Genomic DNA, 13,108 nt, shown 5'->3' with positions numbered 1-13,108 from the left:
CCATGGTCTAGAGGGCACAGGTAGGGGTTCCAGTAAACCCGCTAATTTCGCCCTTTCGACCTTATCTTGTTGGCAGACAAGGCAAGTCTTGGTAAATTGCATGACATCGTCCCGAAGGCTTGGCCAATAGTAGCCTTGTTTCAGAAGGGCATAAGTCCTCTGCCAACCATTATGTCCTGCCCACGGTGTGTCGTGGCACTCCTTCATTAGTGACCTTCGTAACTCCCTGGATCTGGGGATGTAGAGGCGATTGCCCTTGGTGTATAGTAGGTCATCTTCCACCCAGAACTGGCGTGTCTTCCCCTCTCTGGCCAACTGTAGGATGGCCTGTGCCGCTGTGTCGTTTGTCAAGTGAGTTTTGACAGTTTCTCGTACTGTTGCACTCAACGTACTTGTTTGTAGGCGGGCGAACATGCACAGGGCCGCATGTTCGCTCTTTCGGCTAAGAGCATCGGCCGCTTGGTTACTTTTCCCTGGTCTATGTTCAAATTGGAAGTCGAACTCCGCTAGACACTCCTGCCACCATGCCTGTTTCGACGACAACTTCGGTTGGTTGAAGAAGTGACAAATGGAGTTGTTGTCGGTCTTGACCACGAACTTGGCCCCCAAGAGATACTGTCTCCAGGCTCTCAAGCAGTGAACTACTGCTAACATCTCTTTCTCGGAGGCGGCATACCTCCGTTCGGCATCATTTAGTTTCCTACTCTCATACGCGATGGGGTGTTCGTCTTGGAGGAGGACACCGCCCAACGCGAAGTCAGAAGCATCAGTCTCTACTTCAAATGGCTTGGTCACGTCGGCAATTCTGAGGACCGGCCCCTCAATCATCACTTTCTTCAAGCCCTCAAAGGCGGCTTGACATTCAGGAGTCCAGCACCATTGGTTATCCTTCTTCAAAAGTTCGGTTAATGGCCCTGTTCTTCTCGAGAATCCTTTTACGAACCGCCTATAGTAGTTGGCTCGTCCGAGGAAGGATCGTAGTTCGGTCACGGATGATGGTACCCTCCAGTCTCTAATCGCGGCTACCTTGCCCTCTTCCATACCAATCCGACCACACTCAATCACGTGGCCGAGGAAATTTATGCACTCTTGGGCAAAGGAGCACTTCTCTCTCTTTACATACAACTGATTTCTCCTCAGCTTTTCAAAGACTAGTTGGAGGTGATGTCGATGGTCCTCCAGCGAGGCACTATAGACCACAATGTCATCAAGATACACTACGACGAATTTGTCGAGGTATTCGTGAAACACTTGGTTCATTAAGGTACAGAACGTTGCTGGAGCATTGGTGAGGCCAAAGGGCAACACGAGGAATTCGAAGGCTCCATATCTCGTGACACAGGTCGTCTTAGGTTTGTCTCCTTCAGCAATTCGAACCTAATAATATCCAGACCGTAGGTCCAGCTTCGAGAAATACTTAGCACCATGAAGCTGATCAAATAAGTCAGTAATGATAGGAAGGGGATATTTGTTGCGGACTGTGAGCTTATTCAAGGCCCGATAGTCGATGCAAAACTGGAGGCTCCCATCCTTCTTCTTCTGGAACAGTACTGGGGCTCCGTAAGGGGCCTTCGCCGGTCTGATAAATCCTGCATCTAACAACTCGTCTAACTATTTTCGGAGCTCAGCCAATTCTGGCGGGGCCATACGATGTGCATTCTTGGCAGGCGGCTTTGCCCCTGGTAACAACTCAATCTCATGGTCAATCCCCCTTCGTAGGGGTAAGGACTTGGGCAAGCTTTTCGGCATGACATCCCGATACTCTTCCAAGACAAATAGAATGTCTTGGGGGATCTCCTCTTCAGCGGACTCAACTGATTCTATCGGGATGGCCATGAACGTGGGTTCGTCGTGGGCCAGGCCTCTCTTCAATTGAAGGGCTGAGATCATTCTCACCCCATTTGGCTGCTTGATACTGGCTTGGACTACGGTGGGTGTAGATCCAGTAATGACTAAGCATTTGGCGAGGGGTATTGGTATGACTTTATGTTCAAGTAGGAATTCCATCCCCAGTACCACGTCGAAATCATCCATCTTGACAATCACGAAGTCAACGAAGCCCTTCCAGTCTCTTAACTTCACCGGAGTTCTCTTCGCTATCCCCGTAATCGGTAGGGCTGCGAAATTCACAGTTTTCATCTTCCTTGCATCTCTTTCCCAAATCAAGTTCAGGCGGCGAGCTTTCGTTTCAGCCATGAAGTTATGGGTAGCCCCAGAGTCAACCATAGTGGTTTTGGCCGATCTTTGGTTGACCCAAGCGTCCACATACATGAGACCTTTCTATAGTGGCTCCGTCGCCTTTCCCATATTCTTCTGGAGTGCAGATAAGAATTTCAATGCCCCCATTCTGGGATTCTCAATTTTTGCAGCTGGCTCGGTTACCGTCTCCTCCAGTTCAGCCTTGTCTTCGGAGGTAGAGGCTAACGTGGCTTGAAAAGCATTGAACGCGGTTCGATTTGGACATTCGCCCGCCCTGTGTGGCCCTCTACATATGAAACAAGACAGGGGGCGATTGTAATTGTTATGCTGTTGCGGCGGCCCCTGCCAGTTGTTTCCTGATCTCGGTTGGGATAATTTACGGTCCCCCCCTGTGTTCTTATCTCCTCCCCCAGGTCTGGGAGGACTGGAACAGCTGTTTTTGTTACCCTCATTTGAGGAAGTTGATTGCTTCCTCACATCCTGTGAGTCAGTGCTAAGGTCGTATAGTCGTTCAGCTGCCGCATAGGCAGAGGGGAAATCATGTACTTTCTGTTCATATAGTTTTGATTTCGCCCACGGTTTCAGCCCTTCTACAAAGCAAAAGACCTTGTCTTTTTCAGACATATCTCGTATGTCCAACATGAGTCCTGCAAACTGTTGTACGTAGTCCCTGATGTTACCTGTTTGCTTTAGCTCTCGGAGTTTTCGTCGAGCCAAGATCTCGACATTTTCAGGGAAGAACTGCGAACGGAGTTCTTGTTTCAATCTATCCCAAGTATCAATAGTGCACGTCCTTCCTGTATGTCTGTAAATCGTGATCTCCACCACAGTTTCGCATCTTCAGCTAGATGCATCGTTGCTAGTGTGACTTTCGACTCTTCAGTCACTGTGTTCGTCGCCTTGAAGTATTGCTCAAGGTCGAAGATAAAATTTTCCAGGGCTTTCGCTTCTCGCACCCCACAGAAGGGTTTCGGTTCTGGGATTTTTATTCTGCTCACTGCCATTGCTCCCCCAGTGGGGCTTGGTTCCCTACCGCTCGGATGGTGAGATTCACCCTAGCACTCACATCCGCTATCTCGGCTCTGACGACATCAAGGGCCGACCGAAAGTCTTCAGACAAATCGGTTACCATCTGAAGTATTGCTTTTTGGGAGCTGTCCAGCTCTTCGACACGCTCCTCTATGTGGGCAACAGAGCCCGAGGAGCTATCGCCTCGTTCAAAGCTGCCGGACCGTACTGTTTTGGTCTCGAGGGTCTCTACCCTCATCATCAATTCTCTGACGGGTAATCCGTCTAGGCGGCCTACCACCGCATCAATTCCATCGGCTTTCTCGGCAACTTCTTGTAGCCGAGTCTCAAGGAAACGGACATTATCTGGGACCTCTCTCAGGTAGAGCATTTGTTCTTCCATCTCTACCAATCTGTCCACATGGGACTTGTTCAGGTTCTTCGTCGCCGACATGATCACTGATCTTCCCTCTATAAGCCAACCTGGCTCTGATACCAACTGTCACAATCGCTCTTTCGGAAGCTTCTCTTAGCGATTGTGCGGCACTTGTTCCCGCTCACAAACAAGTCAGCCAACTCGAATACGGACTGCCGATGGCACACCGAGTGCCTCTCGCAACCTCCACCCCCGTTTTAGGGAAAACGGTTTTAGAAAACGGGTTTAGAGAAAAGGTTTTCGTAAGAAGTTTTTGTGAGTGTGAATAAAGAAAGAAAGATTGTAGTAGACTAGAAAGCAATAAGCAACAACAACAGCTTTATAGAGTACTACTCCGGGTATGAGGAAGTGATGGTTAGTCTTATCCCCATATAGTGCATTCTGAACAAAAAGCCAACTGGCGCCCTTGCATATGCAAAAGGGCGAGTGGTCACTTACAATGAAAATGTAAAGAAAACAAGCTAACTAAGCTAATACAATACAAGATATGAAAGTATGCTAGAAGGGGGTCGGATCGGGCATGCGGCCATGGGCAACAGGCCCTGGACAAGCATGACCGTGACACCAAGCAACGTATGTTTGAAGCTATTTCTCATGCTAAGTAAAGCATGTTTTCCATGGAAATTGACATGATTTAAATATGTTATCTTTTCCAAATACTTTCAGCATGTTTTAGTAACTCCATTTTTATGGATGAACTAGTATAATGATTTAAGCACTAAGCCTTAGCTTTCAGCTAAATGCTTATAACTAGTTATACGATGGATACTAAAGTACAATGAGAAGGTATCCTAAGGATACTTAAGGACAATGAGAAAGTATCCTAGTTAAGTACCTAAGGTATGACGGTACTCCGTTATAAGCACTTGCACATAAGTAATACGACGTCGAGGGATTGAGCAAGGTTATTCTCATGCTAAATTTTATGTGATTCCAAGCAACTTATTTCTATGATTAGAAGCATGATCAACGCATAATGTTACTAATGTATGAGTTTTCCAAGTATGTTTTCCATGTCTATCGCATGCTAATGGTTTTTACAAGCTAGTTCAACACGATTTAAGAAATTCTCCGCATATGGTCGTCTTTGCAATAGCCTGGCTTCCGCATATGCGTCCGCTTCCTGCGTTAGCTATAAAGATAGACAATTGAACGCATAATAGTGGGTTAGCCGAGATTCTTAATGCTGAACGATGCAAACTCATTTTCTCATGAATTCCTAACATATTCACCGCATATTGCACTTAACAATCCTCATAATTCTAAATAAAAGACCTAAGATGACGTGCATTTTTGTCCATCATCAAATATCAAGTCAACATTTTGTCGATATAAGTTGCTTGAGACAAAACCCACAATCTGTTGCGATCCCTAATAATTTGGACCCCAAGTACATACTGCACCTCTCCCAAATCTTTCATTTAGAATGGACTGTCGGCCATTTTCAATATCAATAAGGTACCCTACATCATTCTCTATAACAAATTCAAGGTATTCCAAGAGTATCTACTCCCAAAAACATCGACCGTCTTCCCACTAAACTTCCTCCCTATTTATCTCCATTTCTCAGCTTCGTCAAAATTCCTATCGCTCAAGTTGATAACTTTCCCCAAGATGTAGAGGTCACATCCGATCTCCCTTACGACAAAGTTCAGCTTCTCAAAAAGGCCGTTGACGACCTCAAACAACCCCTCTTTGACTTTCTTCAAACTTCATATGCGGATTGGATCTTATATGACTTCGCTCCTTATTGGTTGGGTCAAGAGATCGGACCCACCCATGGGATGGAAACTGATTTCATCAGTATTTACGTTCCTCAATGGCTTGTGTTTCTTGCAACCATCTTTGGAGGTGGTCGGGTTAAAGTAAAGAATTTCACTGTTTCTCCCAATGGGGTTCCCTTCCCAACAATCGTTGTGTTTCGTCACTTTGAAATCGTAAGGATCTCCGACAGTGCATCCCCTAACGTCAGTGGGGTTTTTTATTTAGATTGCTTTAAAATGAGTGCCCACTATAGTGATTTATTTATAGAGCCTGAATTTAGACCGGAGTGGATTCAATTGCTTGGTGATGTATACGGTAAAATCATTTTTCCTATCGTCAACTTCCGACATCAGAGTACAATTCTGGTTACGAAAATCAGACGTAGCAGTCAATTAAAGAGTGGATTGACAAATAACCCAAAGCTTCGGTGATCTACGTGGCATTCAGGAGCAAGGTCAAGCTAAGTCAGCAAGAACTGACTGAGATTGCTTTAGGTTTGGAAAAATAAGAGTTGCGTTTCTTTTAGGTGTTTAGGACACGACGAGGATGAATCGACCCAAACCTGATTGAATTACCTGAGGGATTTGAAGAACGAACCAAAGGGCAGGATGTTGGTGGACCATTCAGGAGCCACAATTGAAAATATTGGGGCATGACTTGGTGGGTAGGTTTTTGACACATTCAGGTTTGAGCTCTATTGTGGAAGCGATTTAGAGTGGAAGAGCTTTAGTTTCATTAACATTTCTTGTAGATCAAGGAATCAATGCGGGGGTATTGGAAGAGAAAAAGATGGGTTACTCAATTTCGAGGAATGAAATAGATGGTTCGTTTATAAGGGATTCCGTGGCGGAATCATCGAAGCCGGTAGTAGTGGAGGAAGAAGGTAAGATTTATATAGAGATAATAAGAGAGGTGGGGGATTTGTTTGTAAATAAAGAAAAAGATGATAAGTTAATTGATTCGTTATTGGGCTATTTGAATGCGTATAAAAATGGGGATGAAAAACTTTGAGGTGAGGATGCACTAAATTTTGATGTGTAACTAATCTTGATATCAACCTTTTGCTTTACCTAGTCTATTGTCCAAGTAGATGGTTTCATTGATTCTCAATAAGTGTGATTTCTGGTTAAATCAAGTTGTATTTCTGGGGCATGTAGTTCAGTAGTAGGAGTCAGTGTAAATCCCCAGAAGACATAAGCGATAGTTAATTAGGAACAACCCACGACTGTATCCAAGGTACGTAGTTTTCTGGGTTTAGCAGGTTATTACAGGAGATTTGTGGAGGGCTTTTCTAAGATAGCTCTTCCGTTGACGAACCTGACCAGAAAAGATGTGAAGTTCGAATGGTCGCCAAAATGTGAGCATAGTTTCCAAGAACTGAAATAGAGATTAGTATCAGCACCAGTGCTTACCTTACCTACTCCAGGTAAAGAGTTTGAGATTTATTGTGATGCGTCCCAACAAGGACTAGGTTATGAGTTGATGCAGGATGGGAAAATGGTAGCCTATGCTTCTCGACAGTTAAAGAAGCATGAGTGCAACTATCTTACCCATGATTTGGAATTAGCAACAGTTGTCCTAGCTCTAAAACTTTAAAGGCATTATCTGTTTGGAGAGCGTTGTCGTATATTTACGGATCATAAGAGTTTAAAGTATATCTTTGATCGGAAGGAGCTAAACTTATGGCAGAGGGGATGGATTAAGTTGATCAAAGATTATGGCTGCTCAATTGAATATCATCCAAGTAAGACGAATGTGGTAGCTGATGCTCTAAGCAGGAAGTTGATGGTATTTAGAGCTATCACTGGCTCGATGGGAGGATTGTTGCTTCAGGAATTCAGGAAATTTGGGGCTGCCATAGCAGTTAGTTAGACAGGTGGACTATTGCCATCTTTCCAGGTACGACCTACCTTAGTAAATGATATTGTACGTGAACAGTTACGAGATCCCAATCTCCAGAAGATAGCAAGGGAGGTAGGTAGACGATTGAGAATTGATTTGCAGTTAAGGACAGATGAGGCATTGTTTAAGGAAGATAGAATGTATGTGCCTGATATTTTACATCTTAAGCAAGCTATTTTAGAGAAAGCACACAGTTCAGCATATGCTATGCATCCCGGCAATATAAAGATGTATAGGACATTGAGGAAATCATATTGGTGGCCTGGTATGAAGAAAGAGATAGCGGAGTATGTGGATCGATGTTTGATATGTCCACAGGTAAAACCTGAGCGGCAGAGGCCAGCAGGATTGTCGAACCTACTTCTAGTACCTGAATGGAAATAGGAATATATGACGATGGACTTCTTGTTTGGTTTGCCTAGGACGCCCTCAGGGTATGACGAAATCTGGGTGATTATGGACAGGTTGACAAAGACAGCTAAGTTCCCACCGGTGAAAGTCACTCACACTCTGGACCGATTGGCAAAGATGTATGTAGATAAGATAGTAAGCCAATTTAGAGCTCCAGTGTCAATAGTGTAAAATTGTGATCCGAGGTTTACATCAAAGTTTTGGCCTAGTTTGTAAAAGGTTGTGGGCACTAAGTTACATTTTAATATTACTTTTCATCTACAGACGAATGACTAGTCAGAACGGTCGATACAGACTCTAGAAGAGATGCTGAGGGCATGTGTATTGCAGTTCGAGGGTAGTTGGGATACACAACTGTCGTTGATCAAGTTTGCATATAACAACAACTACCATTCGAATATTGGTATGGAACCATATGAAGCATTGTATGGAAGACCATGCAGGACCCCAGTGTGCTAGAACGAGGTAGGAGAATGGAAATTATTGGGTTCAAAGCTAGTTCAGCAGACATCAGATAGTGTAAGCTTATTAGAGATAATCTTAAAGCAACTCGAGATAGACAGAAAAGTTATGTTGATAAGCGGAGGAGAAAGTTAGAGTTTAGAGTTGGTGATCAGGTATTCCTTCGTTTATCTCCGTGAAAAGGAATACTCAGGTTTGGAAGGAAAAGAGAATTGAGTCCACAATACATTGGGCCCTATGGATTATAAAACGAGTTGGCCCAGCGATTTATAAGTTGAAGTTACCTCTAGAATTAGCTTGTATTCATGATGTGTTCCATGTATCGATGTTGAGGAAGTATGTGCCTGATTCCACACATGTACTAACAGAGCAGCCGATACAGCTCAAGGAAAATTTGTGTTATGAAAAGAAACCAATGGAAATCCTAGATAGGGAAGAACAGGTACTCAGGAACAAGATCATACCTTTGGTAAAGATACTATGGAGGAACCATGGCATTGAAGAAGCCACCTGGGAAACCGAGGAGCAAATGAGGAAGAAATATCCTCAGCTATTCAACTAGTCTCAGGTAAATTTTGAGAACAAAATTTCTTGTAGGGGAGGTAAATTGTAAACCCCTAACTCTATTTTCCCTACCTAAGTATGATAGTCATGTGATTACAATACTAAGTAAGTGATAGGTGAAATAATGGCATAATGTAGGAAAACAAGGAAGGAAGAATGTGAAGAAGGAAACTTGAGTTATGTTAGGCCTCGGGTGAAGTGTGTGTGGTTAGAGGAGTTGAAATTTTGGCTGAGTATGGAAGCTTGAAGGAAGCCTTGGCGTGAAAGAAGGCTTAGGTGATGAGTTTCGCTTTAGAAAATTTAAACGGGCCAAAATTGTCTAAAGTGTTGGCCGTGTGAGAAGCTTTAAGTGATGAGTTGGGTGTTAGCAATGGTGATAGTGTGGCTAGGGCGTGACAAGCTGACGTAAAGCGTTAATGAGGGAGTTAAGGTTGGATTGGTGCCTTAAGCACCATTTAACCTAACAGCTAGCTTAATCTTGTGCCTTAAAACCCATTAGTGGGTGAAGTGGGAACTTAAGATTTTATGCAGTAAGGGCAGTCGGTGGTATAAAAGGAAGGGGAAATTCTAAGGTTGGTTTTGGACACTTCCCTCGTGCTATCTGAGAAATTTAGGTGTCATTGGAAAGCTGAGGAAGTCTAGTTTCAAAGGATCGGCAGCCGGAGAGAGATCTGGAAGGAAGAAGGCTAGAGAGTGAAGAATCTGCCGAAAGGTCTAGTCTCGGGTGCATCAGGAACAGCAATGAAGATCTGAAGCTCCAGACCAAACAACGAAGCATTTCAAGCTGGAATTTTAAGGTAAGATTGTTACTCAGTTCTAAACAACTTTGTAGAAGGAAATTTCTTAAGATAAAGTCTGAAATTCTAGTTATTTTCTCTGGAAATTGAATTTGGAAATTGTTGAACAAGTAGGCAGCTGTTTGGGAAGGATAAGCAAGCAGCTCAAAGATTAGAAGCTCCTGACCAAACCACAAGAAATTTTGAGCTGAAAATTTAAGGTAAGATTATTAACTCAATTTCAAACAACTTTGTAGAAGGAAATTTCTTAAGATGAAGTCTAGAATTCAAGTTATTTTCTCTAGAAATTAAATCTGGAAATTGTTGAACAAACAGACAGCTGCTTGGGAAGGATAAGCAAGCAGCTCAAAGATCACAAGCTTCTGACTAAACCACGAGAAATTTTGAGTTGAAAATTTGAAGTTAGTAATTTAACTCATTTCTTAACAACTTTTGTGAAGGATGTCTTAGTTAAATGTGAAGGAAAACAGGTGAAATTGTAGGAAGAAGCGATTGGTCTGGAATTCGAGTAATCTGGACAGGGTATGATGTTCGAAAGATAACAAGCTATAGAGATTGGGTTTGGAGCTAAAAATTTGAGGCAGAGAAAAGCTAGAATAAGCCTATAAACCATTAAGGGCTTGGACAAGTGTGAGTGATTAATGTTTCTAAATAATAAAGTTTATGTTTTGCAACGTTATTCTCATGTTAAGCTTTATGTGATTTCAAGCAACTTAATTCTATGATTGAAAGCATGACCAACACATGATGTTTACTAATGTATGAGTTTTCCAAGTATGTTTTCCATGTCTAACGCATGCTAATGTTTTTACAAGCTAGTTCAGAATGATTTAAGTTAACTTGTTTTACAAAGTATGAAGCATGTGTTAGGGTTAAAGCTAAGGTTTAATGAAGCTTGATGTACTATGTTTTAAATACCTAAGGTTGTCGAAGTATATGTATTGGTATTTCTAAACACAATGAAAAATGATACTAAAGGTAGAAAAGGTATCCTAAAGAGATTCCTATGCTATATTTGAAAACTATTTTTATTAATGCTCTTTGAGAACTCGATAGCTTAAGTGAGCCGAATATTGAAGGTAAGGAAGGTATCTGAGTAAATGATCTAATCCTAATAATTCATGTGGAGACATGTGAGCGGTGTATTCTATACAAAGAGTTTGTATAAGACCAGACCACGAAATGAATAGTCTCTTTGTATAACATCGTTGCTAGAAGAGACTTACATTTCATTAGGATGACAATAAATGTCTTGACCTAAATCCTTAGTAAGTTGTAAACTCTTACCTATGAAGGCGGTCCTTTGATCTGCATGGGTGAGAATGACCAGATTCGTTGACTCAATATACCTACCATTTTGGGGACTTGTCTGATTAAGAAGTAGAGAATGCGGCTTCATAAGAAGAAATTCACTCATTCCCTATTGTTAGGGTAAGTAGAGAAATTGCTCCTTAAGATTCCAAGGCTTGAACAATGTGGCATCACACCCTTTCTTGGCCCGAGAGGGGTTTAGTTATAGTTGGATTATAACTTATTATTTATTAAAAGGGATCGATGATACTTAAGAAGTTAGATGTAACTACAAGACAAAAGGGTAATTTTAGCCCAACTGTACTTAGGAGCAATTTGTGAAGCGTCAACGCATTGTTGATTGGTGATAAATTTTGTAGAGTAGATTTTTTTCTCCAATGAGGTGCCCTTCTAGTTGATAGCCCCTGAGAATGGGTCAAGCAAGATTTTGCCATAGTAGAAAATTTGTTCTGTTCATTTTAATGGAGGTTACCTGATTGAGGAGTTGATTCAAAGGTAGTCTGATCAGATTTCCACTGTTGGAGTTCGAGAAGATAAGTGACTGTTGATTTACGTTAGCCATCCCTTTGTTGGTCTGATACCAAATCAGAAAACAAAAAATGAGCATAGAAGAGACGAAAGCAGATTGAGGAATTCCTCTATATGGATTTTGTATTTTTATCTTCTTTAATACAAAAGAATGCTCAATACAATTACATATATATACACCAGGAGAAGAATATAAATTGTAACTAATCATACACGTGTACGAATAGGAATAAGAAGCAACTAACGGAATGTAGAGAATGAATAATTCCAGGCCTTCTGTCCACATTGGATACCACGTCACAATTAGCAGAAGTTGAGTCATTGTTTGACTGCATCATCATCATCTAACTCATTATGTTTGATACATATTATAATCAACATTAGAGCAATAAGAATGCACTCATTTTATGTATCACAAACACACACAAATAAGAAAATTTGGTCACATGACAAATTATATGATTGGACAATTTGATGAGATATACAAGGATGATATAGCTGAAGACACTTAAATATTTTTCTTGACATTAATAGGATGTCTTGAGAGGAGTTAAGGTGGGCTAGAGTGACACTCAATTTCTTGCTTGTCGCAAGGAGTTCTTAAATCCAATGTGTACTCCAAGACTTATTAATATCAATTCAACGACTCATTAATATCAGTTTAATTATTAAGGACCTATTTGGTAAAGAATCCAAATTCTGTTTTATATTTTCAGATTCACTACTAAGGGCCTATTTGGTAAAGAATCCAAATCCAATATTTTTATGTTTTCATCGAATCTAGATTTTGAATTTTGAATTTTGAATTTTAAAATGCGAAATTATGTTAAATAAAGATAAAATTACTTAGAACTACAATATGTAATATTATAAACTCAATTCATTTTTTTAAGTAAAATATGTATTATGTAATGTATTATGTAATGTATTATAAATTATAACATATGATAAAATAATAATTATATAAAAAATTTAATATAAAACATGTTCATAAATAAATTAATAATAGTTTATTGTTAATCTAATATTTAGTATGTAACTTCAACAAGTTTTATTATTTATAAATATAGTGTCAATTACATTTCAAAAAATTATTTAAATTAGAATTTTGTTTTGAATCTCTTACCAAACACATATATCAAAATATGAAATACAACTGTTTTCATTTAATCTCTTGTTTTCAAATTTGTATTTTTAGATTCTTTACCAAATAGGTCCTAAACGACTTTACTTTTTATCTCAAATGTTCTTTAAAGCCTATATTGTCCATTTATTTTTGCGCTATAACAATTTTGTAGTGTGTGTACATACATACATACAAAATAATCAAATAAATTGCTAGCTACTTGCCAACGCGGATATAACTCAATTGACCTGAAATTTGTATTATCGATTTCTATGTAAGTTCGATTCTCTCATTCATGTATTGTAAGAAAAAAAACAAAAAAAAAAATGCTATTCTGGTTTATGCTTCCATTTTGTGAATAGCTTTTTTTTTATAAATCAATTGTGTTAGTCAAAATGAAATGTACTTAAGGATATTTTAAAATGTCACATAATTTGTTATATTAACAAATAACAAAAAGGGTAAAAGTAACATATAGTGAATGTAGAAATATGGGTTAGTTGCGTAATTGGAATTGAAGTCCAAAATAATAAAATATATAATATAAGGATAAAGTAATATATAACCAAAAATTATGAAAGTCCAAAAAATGCACACCTA

General features: G+C 40.3%; 1 pseudogene; it reads left to right on the top strand.

Moving 5' to 3' along the window:
- Positions 1 to 6,418, top strand: part of LOC150037259 (UDP-glycosyltransferase 91A1-like) — a 30,439-nt pseudogene extending 24,021 nt beyond the window's left edge.
- Positions 6,419 to 13,108: the final 6,690 nt, after the last annotated feature.

The sequence above is a fragment of the Benincasa hispida genome, chromosome 3 (genome assembly GCF_027475165.1).
Source record: "Benincasa hispida cultivar pf3 chromosome 3, pf3_genome.v1.1, whole genome shotgun sequence".
NCBI lineage: Eukaryota > Viridiplantae > Streptophyta > Magnoliopsida > Cucurbitales > Cucurbitaceae > Benincasa > Benincasa hispida.
The sequence above is the reverse complement of the archived record's forward strand: the minus strand, read 5'-3'. Positions and strand labels throughout refer to the sequence as shown.